The sequence below is a fragment of the Ornithodoros turicata genome, chromosome 3 (genome assembly GCF_037126465.1).
Source record: "Ornithodoros turicata isolate Travis chromosome 3, ASM3712646v1, whole genome shotgun sequence".
NCBI lineage: Eukaryota > Metazoa > Arthropoda > Arachnida > Ixodida > Argasidae > Ornithodoros > Ornithodoros turicata.
This window is the reverse complement of record NC_088203.1, coordinates 25410507-25418612: the sequence shown is the minus strand read 5'-3', so window position 1 is coordinate 25418612 and position 8106 is coordinate 25410507.

Here is an 8106-nt window from a genome sequence, read left to right as displayed (position 1 = left end):
TTCTCAGTGCAGAAGTGATCAATAACTGCAAGTATACATGTATTATCAGTAGAGTACCCACCTTAATGGTAACGACACACGGGTGATAACGAACGGTCATGAAGTGAATAATAACATCTAATATAAATAATACTAGTACAAAAGTTTTACGTCTTACTGGCAGGAGTCATGGCCACCATAAATCAAGTTTGCTAACAGGATATTTCCTGTGGAACGATCACACAGTTGTCCACAGCAAGATTAACTGGCATTCGCGTTCTACGACTGCATCTGAACACGCATCACGCTGGCATTTGGCGTTGGACTTATTCCTTGTCAGTTTCAGTGACGACCTACCACTGCAAGCAGTGACAAGCACATGGACATAGCGGCATGGACGTACACGAAACTCCTTGCACCGTAGTAGTAGTGCCAGGGATAGCCGCACCGGAATGAGATTTGGCATTAGTTGGTACCCTCGTTATGCTCTTCTAGCTCATCCATAGAGTGAGCTCACTATATCTTCGTTATCACGTAATTTGCCGAAGCCACGACGGTGTATGATTGGGTGGGAAATAAGCAATGTATACGGCGAAGAAGAGAGTTGCGCATGAACAGCAAGCAACAGCCCATGGGTAGCTCACCATATACAGCAGACTAGAGTCACTGTCAATAGCTTCGCTCAGAGTATAGGGATAACTTCATACGGGACGTTACGCGTTACGATGCGTCGTTCGTGATTGATGATAGACAAAAAAAAAAAAAAAAAAGGAAAAAAGACTCGATCTTTTCCGACAGATGCCGACAGACGTCTGGCAACATTGACAGCGCCGCTCTCCCATTGGACAAATTCTGCAACTCGGCGCCATTTTGTTGACACGCCAGTGAAACCGCACGTTCTTAAAAATGAACTTCACCGCATAGAATGCTCCTAGCCAACTATCATCCCTAGTGACACCACCCTCGCGCCTGATTTATTGAAAACAGGAGGCGTACTCTTTTTTTTTTTTTACAAAATATGTACCGCATACGCTGTACAAAAAGGTTTAGGCCTCCCGTTCCCAACAAATCAGGCGAGAGACCAATGTCGTCCGGGATGATGGTTGGCTAGAAGCGTGCTATGCGGTTGAGTTCAGTTTTAAGAGTGCAGTTTCGTTCCGCCCAGGCAAAACCGACCCTATGTTGCGGTAAACTTTTTTCACATCGCGAATTGCAGCGCGTTGACCGTAACAGCACATGCGATTTTGTTCAGAAGTCCATGATCCATTGTCGTTAAAGGGAGGCTTCGCAACAAAAAATGGATTTCAAGCTTGGGGTATTCCCACAATCATTTACACGAACTGAACGCAGTTGTGAAATATCTCACTTGACAGCAAAGGTGGAATCGTAAAAACGACTTTTGAAATTTGAAAAAGTCTGGCTCCCACCGAAGGTCGATAGAAGTACTTCTTTCTTCCTCTGGTCTCCTGCGCTGTTTCCTGACTCTCTCAGGAAATCAGTTGACCGCTGTCGCTTTCCAGCTGTGTCTGCGTAACCTGATTCCGAATCTTCGTCCATTGTTTTGTTTCGGGAATGCAACACAGCGGCTACAACCCACGTGGTATACTACTTGTTCGCCCCATGCAGGGTGACGTAACGCGTTGGCCATCGGAGGGGAAAGTTTCTGCGACTCCTCTCCTCGTTCCAGTTTCGGTTTGATTGCTCGCATAACTCGTCTACAAGAGAAAGAAACAAAGTTGATGGCAGGCATACTGTGGATGCTATGCACAAACTACGATGTGCAACCATTTTTTCACCGATCGTTCCGAAGTATCCCTTTAAGAAAGAGGCAAAAGCGTGGTCGAATAAAGAGAAAGAACGGACGTCTACAGACGGGATCCGTCATTAATTCATAGCAGACGAAGTTTACAGAGGCAATACGACGTCCGCACACGGCGCCCCCTGGAGTAGAGCTTGTAGTTGTACATCAGTTGCAGTACTCTGAAGCTATTCAGGGACTCTACAGCAGACAAATGACAAAAACAAAAAAACAAAAAAAAGCACCCACACAGCATAACCAGCACGGGGATTCGAACCCGGGTACCTCCCAGTCCCCGTGCTGTTTGGGGTTTTTCCTGGTTTTTCCTCGGACGCTTTCAAACATATGCCGGCACAGTTCCCTCAGAAGCCGTCCCATGACGCACATTCCCCGAGGGTGCTAGTCATGACGTTGCCCACCTGTGCGAGGCCGACAACGGCGAGCCGTTTCACCACCACCCGAACAGCATAGCCAGCGTCGGAATTCGAACCGGGGTCACCTCCTAGTCTCAGCGTGGAATGCCATCACCGTAATCACAAGGCAAAGGGAGCTGGTGAGACAAATCTCGGCACAGTTCACTGTGAAGTTAGCCCATACGCACGAACTCCCCCCCCCCTGCGATAATTGCGACGCTGCCCGCCTCAGCGAGGGCCGACTATGTTTTTTTTGTTCCGCGTTAGTACCGCGAAACAACTGTGGTCATGAGCGGCGTACAGATATGGACATATGGAGAGAGGACAGCAGGAAGGAGAGGGGGACAGGGGTTTAGTATGCGTCCTGGGCCGGCTTCAGGGGGAACTGTGCCGCCATTCGTCTGCAAAGTATTCTGGAAAGTTCGGAAAACCCAGGGAGAACCTCAGACAGCACAGCCGGTGTTAGGACTCGAACCCACCACCTCCCAGTCTTCAGCACGACCTTGGCTACCCCCAACGAGCCTTAACTCGCCATTTCGCCGGTAGCTGACAAAGTCAAGCAGTGCCTTCACCCCCGCCACCAAACGACAGTAGTAAAGATTACGATATGTTTTTTCTCCCTTTCCTCTTTAAAAGAGACGTTTGTAAGGAAGGTTCAGCCATTCTTTGATCTGTTGCCGCTTCGCGGGTTGAGCGCGTTTTGACGTCAGAGTCATGGTTGCGCCGACCATGAATACTGAATCCAACAGAATCCGCTTCTCAAGCAGCTGGTGGGCGTGATTTTGAGGCAGTCCGCAGGCTGATCGTCACATGTTTTGTCGCGCTTCAATTAATACCCGTATAATCGTTCGGAACCGCCGCCGTTCAGTCCGCAGCCGCATGCGACATGGCGGCTGCGCAAGGGGCTAACTACGAGAGTTCAAAGACGGAGTGTCCTCGTAGGACGGGGTGTGAACGTGTCTTCTGTCCTTGCACCGTGAACGACAAATTTCTGGTGTACGAGGAAGAACTGCTTTCAGCGTAACTTTTACGTGGAGTTTGGGAAATTTTATAGTTACTTTAAGAATACTCCAGATTATTCTTCGTCTCCATCTTAGAGGGGCACTAAAGGACAAAACTTTCTGCTCGCTTCGTTACGTTGACACCAATGCAAAAGGAACGCGATTCATTCGTTGAGTCGTTCGTTATTCATAATCGACAAAAAACAAGAAAAAAAACAAGATAGAATAAAGAAAGAAAACGCAGTTCACGCTTGCTTTCTCCCTGTGCTTGTCATGAAGTCAGACAATGCGGAGAGGCTGCTTATTGATCTCCTCAAACATCCTGCCCAATCATCGGGCGGGAGGTCATTTGAGGAGCCGAGACCTCTCCGCATTGTTGAGAAGGAGAGGGAGAGGGGAAGCGTAAATTGTGGTTTCTCTCGCTCATAAATCACGAATGATGCAACGGACGAATAGCGTTCCTTTTGTGTTGCTGTTAACGTAAGGACATTTTTCATTCCGCGAGGTGAATTTTTTCCACTTTAGCACTGCTTTAAGTCATCGACTTCGCCGGAAGAACAGTTTCGGTTTTTCGAGACATCGGCGGCTTCTGATCTAAGGCCTCTCTTGCCCTACGTGTGATTTTGAGGAGAAAGTCTAGTACGTAGGAGAGATTTGTTATTGTTCTTCTTCCGTTCGTCAGTCACGACGCCCTGGCATCTACTGTGAACGCCTAAGACCTCCTACCTTTCTTTGTCTCATATCAAAAATGTTGATGCCGCTTCATCCCTTTGAAGTCAAACACAAAAACGGAACCGCCGGAGGACGGCTAAAAGCTACGCACATATTCTTAGGATTCCGCCCTTTGATGTCTTCGCCGACGTTAACAAATATACTGTGCTCGTCGAGTTACACAACATTGCGCAATATGACATCCCCTTTGATCTGCTTCTGTGTGTAGCAATGTTTGGTATTCATGAGCTTCTTCTTCCGGTCCGCTTGGCGTCAAACTCCGGGGACGAGGCTGTGGGGATTGCTCTTGTCAAGCCATTACTCAAAGAATGAAACGAGCCCGGGAGTGATTTTCGACGCATATTTCGAACGATGCTCAATGATTCGCGGGATGCTCCGCATGTCCGAGTGAGTGGGGTCGACAACAAAGACGGCGGTGAACTGCAAGGCGAACGGGTGTCGGTGGAGTTCAGCGGAGTTTCCCGCTACAACGCAACGATACTTTTCGAAAATTATTTGATGAGGTTACGCCATGGTCATCCGTATTTTCGGTACGCCTTGTGCACGACATTACGAGACAATATGTCCACCACAAAACAGCAACATTATTGACCTTACTTTTTGCCAATGCCGAGCCTCTCCTGAAGGCAGAAATGAGCAATGAAAAATGAGGACGAGGATATTTTCCGCAGTTTTCTTTTTCGTTTTTTTTTTTTTTTTTTTTTTGCACTTTGCGGGATCGAATATCTGTCGTGAAGCTGCACTACAGTAGCCTGCGTTCACGTGAGGCAGGAAATTTGATTCCAAAAGTTTGTTCTCTCAAAAATTGCCGAAAAAAAAAAGAAAATAAAGGAAAGACACCCCATCTCTTGATGTGTGGGGTCAAAGTGATCGTTTGCGCGTCTCTTTGATTACACTCTATGAAATTCAGAACTATGAGCTATATGAACTATAGAGCAATATGAACAGTATGAACGACAATATGAACAAGAGCAAGTATATACACTCTTAAAAATGAACTTCACCACATAACATGCTCCTGGCCATCCATCATCCCGAACGAGAGGCGTAGCCTATTTTGTGCCGTTACATAATGGTACAAAATACTCTCCGCCTCTCGTTTTCAACAAATCGGGGACGAGAACGTTGTCATTCGGGATGATGGTTGACTATGAGCGTGCTATGTGGTGAAGTTCATTTTTAAGAGTGTATGAACATCAGCAGCGATCGTTCGCGGTCCCTTTGATTTCACTCTATGAGCAGAACTTCACAACATAACACGTTATGTGCAGTGGTTCCAGGCTGCATTTCAGTGCAGAGGTTCATTCTGAACGTGTTATGCGGTGAACGTCTCTTTTCAGAACGTAGAAGCACCTACACCATTCACCATAGTATGCACTGCAAGGCGATATGAGGACATATTTCTGAATGCAAGATTAACTTGGAAGTCGCATTGTCTAGGATTGTTCTTGATTCTGCACGATATTTCTGAAAGTACAAAGTTCTTCAGACTCCTTGTTCGCCAACCGCTTATCCTAGCCGATACGCCATCCAAGCGGGTCAGCTGTTGTGCGTAAGCTCCCCAGGTTTCCTTGTTCCCAGATCGCCTGTGGAGCCTTTCCTCATTGCACATACTCTACCAAATAAGGGGACAATATTTCAAGGTGAAGCGCACGTGGTTTCTACTGTGGAACCGTGTAGGTCTACGAGTACCCCCTTAGTATTGCCGTGTGATTGGACAGACACTTCGTCACGTCATTTCTCCGAACTTTCTCCCCCCCCCCCTGCGCAGAGGCAAAATGTCGTAGCGTGTTCCAATGAGCCCAATGAGTCCAATGGTTGTTGTTCCTACAGTCTCTCGCTTCTCAATGAAGTGCTCCCTTTGATTAGTGCGATATATACAAGGTGTTTCACGAAATCCCTCGGCTGAATAATTCGAAAACGGCGCCACCTATTGGGAAACTTTTGTATTAGCATCCTTGATGGTTGTGGTTTTATAAAAATAAATTATTTCTAACTAGACATCCTTCTGGAGATAGTACACTGTAACATAATGATTACGGATTGCGCATTCTCTACAAAAGGCCTCATCCAATAGCAATGCTACCCATCACGTTAACAGCAGCCCACTTTCGCCCCGCGCGAAATAGCTTTATCGCCATTGGCAAGTGATTGTCATTATGGCGATAAAGGCGCATCCATCTGTCCATCTGTCTTGTCCATCCAATGACACGACCGCAATCCTGTTTACGAGTTTAGTAGAAAACAAGAAGCCATATCAAACCCTCGGTCGCGGCTGTTCCTTACCTTGCGGATCCCTAGCCACCAATGCAAGCGGATGAACACGAATTTGAGCGCAGGATAGCTGAGCGAAAGTACGCATTCGTGCACTGCTCCGCGCGAGAACTTTGTAAACCGAAACCAGTTAATCCCTTAATGTTGGAGCTATTTTTTTACTGGTTTGGCACTGTCTCAGGGTGACCATTGCTACTGCACAGGTACCAAAGCCCGGCGAAGTAAAACAAAAAGTCAGGATGTTTCTTTAATTAACGAGCGCATCCAAATGAGAAACTGAGGTTTGTGGCCGGTTTGTGGCCGGCGCATCAAGGTTGCTGAACGAAAAAAAGTTTCCCGAGAGGTGGCGTCGTTTTCGAATTATTCAGCAGGGGGATTTTCGTGAAACATCCTGTGTCAGCATACCACGCCTGTTTAGTACATACACTGTTAAAACAGAACTTCACCACATAGCACGCTCCTAACCAACCATCATACCAAATGATATCATTCTGTGTCATGATTTGATCAAAACAGGGGGGAGGTGCCTATCTGGGACAAGATAATCTGTCCCAGATAGGCGCCTCCTCTCATTTTCAACAAATCAATGCACAGAATGATATCATTTGGAATGATGGTTGGCTAGGAGCGTGCTATGTGGTGAAGTACTGTTTTAACAGTGTACATACGTATGCAAACAATACAGTGCCTCTTTAGTAGTTAGAAGGCTGTGCAAGGTCGTCAAGCTCCATCATCATTGCGCCAAGAAGTTGCAGGAGGGTTTCACTATGGCGGGCTAGTTTCACACCAGTACAAACAATCGCTTGCGTAGGATATAGCTGACAAGACTCACATAGAATGAACACGGCCACTTGAACTGTTTGGGGTTTTGGCTTAAAAGCCGTTGGTTTGCTTGGCCCGTTCGCTTGCCTGTGGTTTCGATAAGGTAATTAATAATTCTTTTCTATTTTCTGATTTCCTCTTTTAACTCGGGTGTGTGTGTGTGGGGGGGGGGGGGGGGGGTTCTGTCTGTCTTTCTGCTTTCACATTTTTTTGTTGTCTCCTTTGCTTTTCCCTCCTTCTTGGCTGTTCCCTCTGCGATACCTTGTGTGGTGCGGAGGGGGCAGTCTTTGTATTTTTTTTGTATGTATCTTTTTCCTGATCTTTATGTTTGGGGTGTGGGGGCGCTAGTGGTTACCCGACATTGTAGCCCCTGTGGGGGCGCTGGCTGTTCTGTTACGCTAGTATTTCAGGGGGAGACAGAATGGCAGCTGGAGCTTGAGCTTGATCTCAGGCAGCTCTTTTGGAAGCGTGGTCCGCAGCATGACACGGAATAAACCAGGTCTGTTGTGAGTAAGCCTCCTTTGTGGTTCTTCCCATGCGTGGCTGATGCGGGCGAACTCGGGGCTCCGGTCGTGGTGAGCGGAGGTTCCCACAAGGGGTATGAATTTACTAAACCACCGTGCCAGTTTCTTAAGGGAACACGGAAAGCCATGGAACATATATCTTTTCACTGCGTCACATGAGCATACTACCTTCAGGAACGCGGTTACACAAAATATTTCATTTGGCAAGTGCGAATTTACTGAGGAAATTGCTTTGTAAGAGAGCGCGGCATGGCGACGACCTCGCCCAGCGGCTCCTCGCGTCTCGTGACGTCATGAGGCCGAGAGTTTTTTTTATTGCTGACCAAGGAGCATCTGCTAGCGAGAGCGACCAGTCAAAACGCGGAAAGAGCGGCGCTGCAAACAGAGAAAACAAAAAAGGCACTCGCCTCAGTATTTGCGAGGCGCATGACGTTGCAGACTGGCAGCCGAAGGGAGTAGGTGGGCCTCACTCATGAGCTCTCGTGCGCTCCAGGATTATATGCGAATGTGCGTCTCAGGGCTCGTAATCCTAATATCTAGTTCTCCCGACACATTCCTTCTAA